Source organism: Silene latifolia, unplaced genomic scaffold (genome assembly GCF_048544455.1).
Source record: "Silene latifolia isolate original U9 population unplaced genomic scaffold, ASM4854445v1 scaffold_156, whole genome shotgun sequence".
Classification (NCBI taxonomy): domain Eukaryota; kingdom Viridiplantae; phylum Streptophyta; class Magnoliopsida; order Caryophyllales; family Caryophyllaceae; genus Silene; species Silene latifolia.
The window spans coordinates 609877-623550 of NW_027413141.1; positions in this window are offsets into that span (position 1 = coordinate 609877).

The window sequence follows — 13674 nt, forward strand, 5'->3', positions numbered from 1 at the left end:
TAGTACTGACCCCGGTGTTGTTTTGTAAACCTGCGGTGATCCATTCGGGGATGGTGAGCAGATATTGAGCGGTATTGAGATGAGTCGGGATATTTGGGATGCCACGACATGATGATAGGAGTCTTCCGCTGTAGCTTTTAGTTTATTTACATTTCAGTTAGAACAGTCATTTGAGCACAATGTATCGTACTTTTGGTTTGGTTTGAGGATTGTAACTATTCGCTAAATTATTTATAATAAACGTTGTTTCTTCATTGTTGTTTGATTATCATTGCCTCGGGTAACCGAGATGGTAATGTTTTCATACCTGAGTGGTCCTGGTAAGGCACTTGGAGTATGGGGGTGTTACACACGAGGCGGAATTGGAATGGTGGACTGAAGTTTTCGAAAATAGGAATTTCCAAAAATATTCATTTGTCGCTTTAATGGGCGACTTCCGAAGATAGAGATCCCCGCAAGTCGATCAGTTGAAAGGGTTGTCTTAAGTTTATTTGCAAAAGACAGTTTGAGTTTGAGTCGGCTCGGAAAAGAGTGCGTCATTCCCCAAGACGGTTTTTGAAATTCAAAATTGTATGTTTTGAAAATCGAGTTTGAAATGTTTGAAAAGGTCTCGGGGATGGTGCATGGTCCTCGGGATCCGAAAGTGTCTCGAGAAAAGGGTGTGTGCTTTTCTCGGGTTTTGAAAGAAAGCCATTGTCAGCGCAAAACGGGTCAAAATCCGTGTCTAGACGCGGCGATTATAACGGCGTGAAAAGGTGATTTGAAATGGTTATACAAAACGGGGTTTGAAAATCGTCATTACGACGGCCTAGAAAGGCGTGTTGAAATGGTTATACAAAACCGGGTTTGAAAATCGTCATTACGACGACCTAGAAAGGCGTGTTGAAATGGTTGTAAAAACGGGGTTTGAAAATCGTCATTACGTCGGCCTAGAAAGGCGTGTTGAAATGGTTGTACAAAACTGGGTTTGAAAATCGTCATTACGACGGCCTAGAAAGGCGTGCATCGGTCGGCGAAATACCGAGGTTTGAAATGACCATTATAACGGCGCGAAAAGGGTGTTTTTGAAAGTTGAAAATGACACGGAAGGACTTATGATCAGATAGCACATAAGCACTCACAGTTCATTATATTATGCATCATGCTGACACGAGTTTTGGTTTAGAAGGGTGGGTTACACACCAAGCAATCAAACCCTGATTTGCGAGAGGGATACCAATCCAAACAAAATATGTAAGGAGGGTGCCCTAGCCTCGTGCTCGAAAGTGATGAAAGCTCTTTGACGAAACAGAAATGTGTAACGTCAATGGTATGCTTGACTCAATCGGGATTCGAAACGCGGGGATGAGAAAACTCACGCCGACGAAATGAGCCAATTGGTCGAAAAAGGGTTAGGTTGTGGGCCCGGACAAGGAAACCCGACCGTGACCGTAATATCAATTAATGCATTCCAACCAAGACCTCATTCGAGTCTCACCATCTAGGGATCCCAAAGACGTAAGTGTCCTAGTTCTCCCTAGTGGAGTCGCCAATCTGTGGACATGGCCTACCTGCGAATGCCCAGCCGATCTGTGGACAATGGCAGCGGTCTTTTTTGAAAGCCACGCTCGGCGGCGTAAAGGTGCTTTCTACCGGATCGTTTTAGATCGGTCGGTTTCATCTCGGTAAGGGTCTCGAAACGATTAGAGATGTTCGGAGTCGCCACCAAGCATTTGTGGGATGCCTGGAACCCATTCGAATTCCACTTTATACCTCTTTAGCATCCTATCTCTAGAATGACTCTCGTACGCCCTGGATAAGGTCCTCCACTATCCAAAGTTTCTGAGTAAGAGGTGAAGGTACGTATTGGGAAGCCCTTTAATCAGACACCCAATCCCGCCCGCGTTTAGCGGCCTCTACTGATCGATCTTGGTTGGTTGAATGCAAAAGTCGATAAAACGGTTTAAATACATGAATGCGCATCCAATGATTTAAACCTAACATGTGAGAGCTTTCTTAGTCGGTTGATTTAATCCAAGTATCAAGTATAAGATGTCGAGTTGGATTAATGGTTGATTTACATGCAAGACATAAATTAAACATCCATTTACCGTATTAGGTTTAGGGTGCATAACATGATCCATTTGTCTTAGTAAGGCATTTTGCAAATATGGTTTGAACAATCATCTGATCCGTCCTATATCCGAGTTAACCGGAGTCGGGATCGTCCTAGACTAATGCTGGAAGAGAACAGGCCCTGTACTAGACGGCTATAAGAGGCGCGAGCCAGCCGACGGTGTAAGGGGCCTCCCTCTGGTTTTGAAAATGAGAAATGGAGAGCCTGTTTAGGCGTGGGTTAGCCCACGATTTATGTGCCGTATTCTGACCTTTTAGAAAACGTTATAAAACGTGTTGAAAACTTTATAAAACAATTTATGTGCCGTATTCTGACCTTTACCGTATTCGGTGTCGGGTTCAATTTGACAAACTTGACATGAATAGTTTTGAAAAATGATTATGGACTAATTGTTTTAAGTCCATTTGAATGTAATTAGTCGATACTCGTCATCGTACCCGGGTTAAAATCCGGCATGGTATGTAGAACCAAGGATGATTTTGTGTTGGTGACTAATATGTTTGTTTGAAAAATGTGAAGAAGTGAAATAAAAGGCTTTAAAATACCTTCTAAATGTCATTAACCAACTATTATCATCAAAACACGGATTTAACCGTCATGGTATAAAGAACCAAGGGTGAAAAATGCTTTATGGTTAAAACATGTGAAATGAAACAAAAAGGTTTCGAAAATACTTGAAATGGTAAAAACCGATTACAAATATGAAAAAAATGGATTAAGGGAAATGACGAGAACAAACACGGTTGATTTCTGGTCTGAATACCCCATTTAGGCGCGGGCCAGTTGGCGACCTAAGGGGCTTCTGCCTCAGACCAAAAATCAGTTTTGGCTCGTTTATTCATTGTTTTGGTTCATGTTATGCATGTTTTAGCATGTTAGAGTCATGAAACAAATGAAAACATAATAAAAGAGGATTTTTACACCCTCATACTTACATGTTTGGTTATGGCGAGTGACCGACGTAAGTGTAACAACTCGTTTGGTCAGAAAAAACTCGGTTTAAAACCGTTTCGGTAAGTAAAAGAGTGTTTTTAAAAGTTTAGTGATGGTGTAGTGGTCGAAGTGGTCGGTCAAGTGGTTTAATGCACGATGACGGTACCAAACAATGTGTAAGTCTCGTGTTTACGATCGGTAGGTCGTAAATACGCGTCGGATTGTGACTTTAGAAGTCGAGTCGAGAATTTTAAGGGAGAAAAGAGGGGGCAGACACTCGCGTAACTCTCAAATGGGTGGCATTTGAGGGGTATTTATAGGAGAATGAGTGACTGTGTGAGTTTTGAGCGACGTGGCCACCTGGGCTGCTCAAAGAGGCGCGAGCCACGTCGCGGGTCTTCGAGTTGTGTTGTCGCTTTCACAACAAACGCAATCATGATTTGTTCTATCCTAGGATTTGTAGTCATATGTTTGGTACTTGACCATTCATAAATCCGGGAAATCTTAGCATAGAAGGTTTGAAATGTTTGTTTTTTGTGGTTGACTCGGTTTGACTCGTTGTTGGAGTCGGGATTTGAATTTTTGAGTCGGTTTTTTGTCCGGTGTCGGTTTTGACTCTAGTTAGTGTCATTGCGACCCCATCGTCGTGCATTAAACACTCCAGGTATTTTTGAAATGTTTTGAAATGTTTTATTTTTGAAATCGTTTTAAGTTTTCCGATGTAAAGTTGTACACAAACTGTCGATCAAACGCCGTGATTCCAAAACATGTTGTAGTCGAGTAATCATCGGGTGTTTGTTGGAGTCTCAGCAGATACCGGGTATTTACATCACCCATATCATATTATTTCCTTTTTGAGTCCTTGTGTGGACATGGCCCACGTGTTATGCGTACATGGGCCACCGCCGATCCGTGGACGTAGGCCACCTACACGCCAAGCCAATCTGTGGACGTATAGCGGTCGGAAAGCCACGTTTGGAGGCGTAGAAATGCTTTCGACCGGATCGCTTTAGATCGGTTGGTTTCGTCTCGGCAAAGGTCTCGAAATGATGTTTGAGATGTTCGGAGTCGCCACCAAGCAATTATGGGATGCCTGGAAACCGTTCGAAATCCACTTCATACCTCGGTCAAACGAAGCACAAAGCAGTGTTTGACATAGATACTAAAGATAAAGACTCGTCCCCCTTTTAGCATTCTATGCCTAAAATGACTCTCGTGCGCCCTGGATAAGGCCATCCACTATCCAAAGGTTTTGAGTAAGGGGTGAGGGTACGTATTGGGAAGCTCTTTATCGGACACCCAATCCCGCCCGCGTTAGCGGCCTCTACTGATCGATCGTGGTTGTTTAAGTGCAAGAGTTGATAAAACGGTTTAAATGCATGAACGCGCATCCAAAAGTTTAACCTAACATGTGAGAATTTGATAAGTCGGTTTGTTTATCCAAATATCAAGAAAATGATGTCGAGTTGGATTTAGATTGATTTGCATGTGAAACGGAAATTAAATATCCATTTACCAAATTCGAGTTATGATGCTTAACACGATCCATTTGTTTGAAAAGGTGTGTTTAATGGATAAAGTATAAAATGATTACTCGTCAATCTGATCCATCACGTATTCGGATTAACCGTAATAGGGATCGTCCTAGACAAGTACCAAAATGAGACAGAACAGTGCCAGGCAGCCCCATTAGGGCGCGAGCCTATTGGCAAGGGAAAGGGCTATGCCCAGGTTTTTAAAGATTAAAACAGACGGTCTCTTGGGGCGTGAGCCATGAGCCGATCCAAGGGGCATCTCCTGGTTGTTTAAAAGGTTGTTTAAAACGGTTTTTGTAGTAAATGATTTGCATGTATGATTTGCATGACTCGGAATAATTACTATTATGTTAGTAATATTCGTTGTCGGATTTACATGTTTGAAAAGTATGGTTTACAAATAAAATTGTAAAATATGTATACTTAACCGTTCTATAACCGTACTCGAATTAAATCGACATGGTATTTATTTTAACCAAGGGTGACATATGATATGGTTAAGACAAGGATGAAAATAAAATAAAGAGAAATGTTTGAGATGAACTAAATATGTTAAGTTCATTTATTTGTAATTAGTCAATACTTTTCATCGTACTCGGATTAAACCGACATGGTATAAGGAACCAAGGATGATTATGAATTATGACTACTATGTTTATAAATGTAAATAAATGAGAAATGGTAAATAAAAGAATTGAGTGTTATGATACCCTTTAAAATTTATTTAACCAAATAATATCACTGAGTCACAGATTAAACCGTCATGGTATGAGAAACCAAGGGTGATTATGATTTATGGTTAAAGTATTTATCATAAAAATGAATTAAAGTTGTAATACTACGGTTTTATGAGTCTCTGGGTACTGTATCAAGTAGGCCTTACTCAGTCGAGTAAGGGTATGTTGCGTTTTAAAATAGTTTCTGACCTGTTGGGTACTCGATAAGGGGGCACTCGATCAAGTACCTTAGCTACTCGATCGAGTAGCCGGTTTACGGGGAATGTTTTGACGGGTTTTGCTAATAACGCGAGTTTGATATAAAAGGTTTCCGTCAGTTTATTTAATCACTTTTAACCTTTCTAAACCCTTCAAAAGAAAAAGGAGTTACGTAGTTCTCTCTCGTCGCGTTGTTGGCAAATCCCCAAGGCTAGGAGTGTCGGATCATCTTGTTCTTTGCATCATAGTGTTCCTTGCGTCAAGAGTAAGATCTACATACCAATTTTATACTGTGTCTTTGAGTTTGTTTAAACCCTAATATGGGGAATTGGGGGTTTTGTTGTAGATAATGATTGGTAGTGGTTATGTGTATGTATGATAGGAGGAGGATTTGTAGAAGAGGCTTTTTGATACAACTGTTGAGACCGTCTGATTATTGTGCTTTCCGGGTAGGATTTCCTACTCAGTATTAGTCCCATAATGGGATGATTGTTGATGTGTTGAGATTGATTGTTTGATAGAGAAATTGTGTTGTGACGGCTGTGATTGTGATTGTTTGTCTATGGCTCTCGAGATGCGTTCTCGGCTGCGTGGAGTCACTTGCGGGAGTGGCTTCACGCCCTAGTTTCGCCTTCTATGGAACCCGCCACAGAAGGGATGTGCACATTAATGGACAGGGTTATCGCTCGGTATGATGAGCGGGGCTTAGGTGGGTACGGCTGCGGTCCCCCCCGTGGCGGGTCCGTGGACGATCGGTGATTGAGATTGATGGGACTGGTGTGATTGTGTGTGTGTGACGGTTAAGTCGTCTGCATTTATCGTATTGTTGATATATATAAGTTGTGTGATTAGTCGACCCGGTTGTTGTTTTGTAAAACCTACGGTGATCCATTCGGGGATGGTGAGCGAGAATTGAGCGAGTTTGAGTTGAGTCACATGGGATTCTTTGGGATGTGCCCTTTGTCCGACGATAGAAGTCTTCCATTTGTAGCTTAGTAGTTTTATAAACTTTGCCTTTAGTTGTTTAGACAGTTGGTTTGAGGACATGTACCCGTATTTTGGGATTTGGCCTTGGTTGTACTTTTCACTAAAGTTATATCATTTAAAGTTGTTTCATTATTGTCTTATGAATATCATGCCTCGGGTAACCGAGATGGTGGCATCCTTATACCTGAGTGGTCCTGGTAAGGCACTTGGAGTATGGGGGTGTTACGAATGATATCAGAGCGACGATTCTGAAACCTGTAACCAATGAACCCAATGAATATAGGGAGTCAATTAAAATGAACCCGGGGTAAAGGTTGTAGGAGCTAATGCAAAGACTTGGGAGACGTCCTAAAGTCGCGAACTCGCCCTACAATTTTGAACCGGTCACCTTGGGATATGAGTCGGGATCGCTATGTGTTTATCCTGTGAATTGTGTACCTATATGGTGATGTGTGGCATGAATCAGTGGATGTATGTATGTGGAGAATGGGGAATGTGTAGAAAAGATGGTGATAATGTGATTTCGTATGTTGTTGATTGAAAGCATGTTGCATGATAGTTGGTTTACAATGTTGGTTGGAATTGTTAGAAAAGTGTATGAGAATGATGAGTAATGTGTTGGAAATGGATGAATTGATTGGAAAAGATGGAGTAGCAATTGCATGAGAATATGAATTTTGTGATTATGAATATGTTTAGGTGATGAAGTGTATTTTAATGTTGTTGTATTAGTAACATGGAAATAGGATTTGTAATGTATGTGAATGTTGTGTTACGAAAAGTTATAAAATTTAAAGTATGCGGTTAGTACATGACTAATGAGTTAAATAATATATGTGCATGATAGATGTTGTTGCTTGATTTTTGAAGATGGTAACATGAGATTAGCAATACTGGTTTTATGTGTAGTTTAAGTCGTTTGGGAAGTAAAAATCAATAGTTGTGTTTTTCGTTCATAAAGAGGTTGTCTTTAAACTGTTATAACTTGAGATGCATAAATTATTTTGATGTGAATCCAATTGGAGGTGACAGCTTGTCCTTTTACGATTCTAACGATAGGTCACACGCCCAAAACGACCAAGAAATGAGTGAGTTATGACTGGTTTACGAAAACTGGACAGTGCTGAGAATTGGGGTACTCGATCGAGTAAGGGGGCACTCGATCGAGTACGTTAGTTACTCGATCGAGTAGCCTTGGTTATTTGTTTTACGTCCTTATGATCTTCACCTACTCAATCGAGTAAGTCACTTACTCGATCGAGTGGCTTGTACTCGATCTAGTGACCCCTGTTTTGGGTCATATGCTTATCTTTTAACATTCGTTGCATATTATGTTTAATTTAAAGGTATTAATTTGCTTCTTTATGCACCGTTATACATGTATGTTGATCCTGATGCGTAAGTTACCCAATCTTATGATGTAAAGAGTGGCACCTATGATGAGTATGAGTTCGGTGGGGAGGACATGATTTATATGTGTTGTGATCGGTAGAGGAAAAAGAAAAGGAAGATTGGTAAGGCTTAATTGAGGCATAGGGCATGTTGTGTGAGACGAGATGAGTGACATGATTGTATGTTGAGTAATGAAAATGTAAGTGAATGTGGGCAAGGGATGATGTGAGTTTATGGAACGTGAGAATGAAAAGATTGAAATGAGGGACGCAAATGGCGGCAGCTTGAGACGTGTAAAGAATCATGGAGGGGGATGGTTAGGAGTCGTGTGGGTTAAGAATATACACAGTGAAAGTTCGTTTTAAAGGGGTTGAGAAGAGTAGTATATAGTGAACTTTGTGGAGACATGTCGCGAGGTGGATTTGTTGACAATGAGTGAGTTTGGGAGATTTGGTTTATTAAGAGATGAAACTACTGTGTGATTTCCTTGGACAATTAACGGTACAAAAGGAATTCTGATTGCTAGAGAGGTACAAAGGAGATGCAATTGTTTGGACATTGAACGTTGATTTTATGGATAGATTAGTGGCAAGTGTGAGTGATAGCATAGCAAGAGAAGATCCATGGTAAGAAAGAGCGAGGTGATATCGATATAAATAATGGGATTTGGGTTTTAGAGCGTTGAGAAGGTAATTGGAGCACTAAAGAGTTAGGTAGAAGTAATAAGGAGTTGAACTATTAAATGGTATTTTTGAGTATAAAGAGAAAAGAAGGATAAAAGTAAGTTGAGAAAAATGTTCACCGGAGTTATGTGACATAAAAGTAAGGAATCGTCGAGATGTATGATACTGTCAAGAGTAAGTAAGTTAATGGTTATACAGAAGTGTCAGGACAACATGATTAATCATGAGTTTAGAGGAATTAAGGGAGTATGAAGTTGGTGGAGTATTTGCACGATACGAGATTTTTGGTGGAGAGTTAGATGATGATACAATTAAGGATAGTATTGGAAAGAATGTTGAGGTAATTTTGTTGATGGATTTGATGTTCGTTGTTTGGGATGTTAACCAAAGATTGGAAAGAAATCGTGATGTTTAGAGATGGGTGTAAGAGGTTTGATGTCCGGACAGTGGTAGTGTTATGATTTGAGACTAGTGGTTAAGGGTGATGGTATATTAGAAAGGTAGCAATCCTAAAGAGGTTGAGTTTGTAGAGACCAGATTGATATGTATGGTTGTGACAGAAAGCATAAGATGTGGTTATATGAGGCGGTTGTTAGTAGTTGAGTATTAATGGTATGGTTATATTTGGCATGAGGTGATGGTTATGCGAATGAGAGAATGTGTTATGAGGGGCATACGAATTAAGCTCGGGTGAGAGGTAACTTTTATCTGGTGGTAACTTACGTGATCAAGATTGACTGGTTGGATGTGATTACGGGTCTGTGATATATAAATGTTTGTGTGAGGTTTTGACCTCACAAGACGTGGTATGGTGTGATTATCATAAAGTTATTATTTGAATGTTCTGTAATGCATGTTGGGTACGCTAATGTAATTGAATGATATTCAAAAAGGTAATAATTTGAGTGATCTGGCATGACTGGTTATACTTGTATGTATTCATGATACATGTCAATCTGTGATATGGTAAGGGGATGATATTCACGAGGTTATTATCTGTTTAATTCATAAAATATGTTGTGTTATGATTTAGTAAAGTGGATTTGAGTATGTTTTTCTTGTCGGAGAAGTTATTCTGAGTCAGTATTTATGGGAGTTGTATGCAGTTGTGATGACTATCGATGTGGTTGTGGTGCCTCGGGTGGTGATCCGGGCACGATATTTAGTGTTGAGATGCGGGTATTTTTTTTTCGCACTGCGGTGTGGCTGTTGGTGGCGGTGTTGTGATGCCGTCACCGGTTGTGGTGGAGTAGTCAGGATGATTATGATTCGAGTTTCGAAAGTACATACCAGTCATACATAGATTGTTGTTTTGTTTGATGTTGCTTCCTGTGAGTTTCGGTTTTTTACGAGATAGACGAGTTGTTTTGTTATCGATGTTTCTTACCAGTTAAGTTTTGGAATGAGGGTAGAGTATGATATGAAAAAGAGTTGTACATGTTTTCGTTGTTGTCATGGTATAGTGACATTCTGTTGATGGGACACAGTTGTGAGAAGTTGTTACAGTAATTTTGATCTTGTTTTAAGATGAGGCATAGGTAGTCATAGTCATGGCAAGAGATTCGTAGAACATGTGTGGTAATGATCTGATATATGCAGGTGGTTCATAATCCTTTGTTGAGACAGTGAGTGTAGGGTGTTGAATAATAAGTGTCGTGTTAAGTTATGTATAAGTCTTGTAGTAATGAAAGAAAGGAACTTTAGGATCTAGTGTGAGTGTACGTAACAAGTGTGGATCGTGAGTTATGCTTTTGCCGATAAGCGTTTTAGATAGTTTACATAGAGAGGTGTGTCATGTTGTGGTAATAGGGAACAAGTGAAGTTTTGGGTTAAGCTAAGGATTTTGTGGTATAGGTTAGGTGGTGTGACGAGTGAAGTGAAGTATGAGAGTTGTTTAAGTAAGAGAGCCTTGGATATGTCCATGGCGAGTGTTTAGATTATAGGTGGTTATCTTTGATATGCGGTGGTGATGAGGATAATAAAAAGATATATATAGGATTTAGTATTAGCGAGTTACGCGGACGTAACATTTATCTTAAGAGGAGTAGGATGCGATAAAAGAGATTTTGATGGGTGTGCATATGGTAATATATTTGGAAGTTTGAGTCTTGATGTCGAATAAAAGGTTGATTCGTGTTCTGGTTAATTTTGTTAAAGGTCATGACCGTGCTTGTAGTAGTTTGATGTTTAGGAGTGTGAGAATATTTCACCAGTGTTGACAGTTGGATGATGATGTTTATGAGTGTTAGTAAACTTCGAGGATGAAGTTCCTTTTAAGTGTGGTAGAATGTAACATTCCGTTTAATGTCTATGAGTGTCTTGATTTTGGATTTGATAGTGGATGATACTATGGAGCTAGCAGCGTTAGAGGATGGTAGTTGGTTATGTATAGAGTTGGTGTTGTGAGAGATATATATGTGGTGGATACGATATCGTGAGTCATGTTAAGGAAGTAAACATAGTTGGTGGAGTGGGTGTTAAGAGTTCATGTTTTATGTTTGGTCGAGTTCTTGAGTTCTTAGTTATGTTGTTGTGTCTTGGTGGAGTTAGCATGGTTGTTTCATGTATGGGTTGAACTTCGGGGACGAAGTTCTTTTTACGGAGGGAAGACTGTAATACTACGGTTTTATGAGTCTCTGGGTACTCTATCGAGTAGGCCTTACTCTGTCGAGTAAGGGTGTGTTGCGTTTTAAAATAGTTTCGACTGTTGGGTACTCGATCGAGTAACGTAGATACTCGATCGAGTAAGGGGGCACTCGATCGAGCACCTTAGCTACTCGATCGAGTAGCTTTTTGGGGAATGTTTTGACGGGTTTTGCTAATAACGCGAGTTTGATATAAAAGGTTTCCGTCAGTTTATTTAATCACTTTTAACCTTTATAAACTCTTCAAAATAAAAAGGAGTTACGTAGTTCTCTCTCGTCGCGTTGTTGGCAAATCCCCAAGGCTAGGAGTGTCGGATCATCTTGTTCTTTGCATCATAGTGTTCCTTGCGTCAAGAGTAAGATCTACATACCAATTTTATACTGTTTCTTTGAGTTTGTTTAAACCCTAATATGGGGAATTGGGGGTTTTGTTGTAGATAATGATTGGTAGTGGTTATGTGTATGTATGATAGGAGGAGGATTTGTAGAAGAGGCTTTTGATACAATTTGTTGAGACCGTCGATTGTTGTGCTTTCCGGGTAGGATTTCCTACTCGGTATTAGTCCCATAATGGGATGATTGTTGATGTGTTGAGATTGATTGTTTGATATAGAAATTGTGTTGTGAATTTGTGATTGTGATTGTTTGTCTATGGCTCTCGAGATGCGTTCTCGGCCGAGTGGAGTCACTTGCGGGAGTGGCTTCACGCCCTAGTTTCGCCTTCGTGGAACCCGCCACGAAGGGATGTGCACATTAATGGACGGGGTTATCGCTCGGTATGATGAGCGGGGCTTAGGTGGGAACGGCTGCGGTCCCCCATGGCGGTGGTCGGGTCCAAAGTGGACGATCGGTGATTGAGATTGATGGGACCTGGTGTGATGTGTGTGTGTGACGGTTAAGCTGTCATTTTATCGTATTGTTGGTATATATAAGTTGTGTGATTAGTATCGACCCCGGTTGTTGTTTTGTAAACCTGCGGTGATCCATTCGGGGATGGTGAGCGAATTGAGCGAGTTTGAGTTGAGTCACATGGGATTTCTTTGGGATGTGCCCTTTGTCGACGATAGAAGTCTTCCGCTGTAGCTTAGTAGTTTTATAAACTTTGCCTTTAGTTGTTTAGACAGTTGGTTTGAGAACATGTACCCGTATTTTGGGATTTGGCCTTGGTTGTACTTTTCACTAAAGTTATATCATTTAAAGTTGTTTCACTATTGTCTTATGAATATCATGCCTCGGGTAACCGAGATGGTGGCATCCTTATACCTGAGTGGTCCTGGTAAGGCACTTTGAGTATGGGGGTGTTACAAAAGTGGTAAAAACCGTAAAAGGAAAGAAGTAAAAATAAAAGAAAGTGTTGAAAGAAAGACGAACTCAAACACGTTTGAGTCTGACCTGGGTACCCCATTGAGGCGCGAGCCTCTTTGCATAGCAAGGGACTTCTGTCTCAAGCCAAAACTCGGTTTTGGCTCATCTAACCTATGTTTGAATCGTGTTATGCATTGTTCATGTTTATAAAGTTATGAAAAAAGTAAAGACATGAAATAAATGAGTTGTTTACACCCTCAAACTTACGTGTTTTGATGTTTGCGACGTAGATGACTTTTGAGACGATTTTCTCGTAGCGACTACTCACGATCAAAGAAGTTTAAAAGAGTGCCTTAGAAAAGGATTTTGTTTTGAAAATGAGTTCAAAATATGTTGTTAAAAAACATGTTGATTAATGTTGAGTTGGTCGAATGAGTCGGTTGAATGCAGGGCAACAGTACCAAACAAAATGTGTAAGGCTTGTGTTTTCGATCGGTAGGTCGAAAACACGTGTGGATTTTGTGACTTAGGAAGTCGAGTCTAGAAGTTTAAGGGAGATGTGAGGGGGCGGACGCTCGCGTAAGGATTGTGGTGTGTGATGGTGGGTATTTATAGAGAAATGTGGGGTGGCAGGTCGGTTGAGTTTGCTTAGAGGCTAAGGAGATGGCTCCTTTAGGCGCGAGGCACCTAGTGATTCAAAGGGGTGTACCGTCCCTTTCAGAAATTTGGATTTTCCATTTGTTCTGACCAATGTTTTGTTGGTTGTGATTTGTGGTCTTAGGTGATTGCTTAGCTGTGTAAGCTTGATCTTGGGTGTTATTTGGGGTAGGTATTTTGTGTTCTTGACTCGGGTTTGACCCGTGTGAGTCGGCATTTGAATTTCGAGCCGGTTTTTGGCCCGGTGTCGGTTTAGACTCTAAATAGGGTCATCTTAATGAAAATGACATGATAAAGACATTCATGGCATTATTTTTGACATTCGAGATTTGGGTTGATTCAGGTTGACTCGAGTTGTGGGTTTCTGAGTCGGTTTTGGGTCCGAAGACGGTTTTAAGTTTAAATAATGTTATTTTAATGCAAATGAAGTTAGAAAACCATTTATGAAATCATTTTTCATAACCGAGTAGAGCATTAAACCGTCTC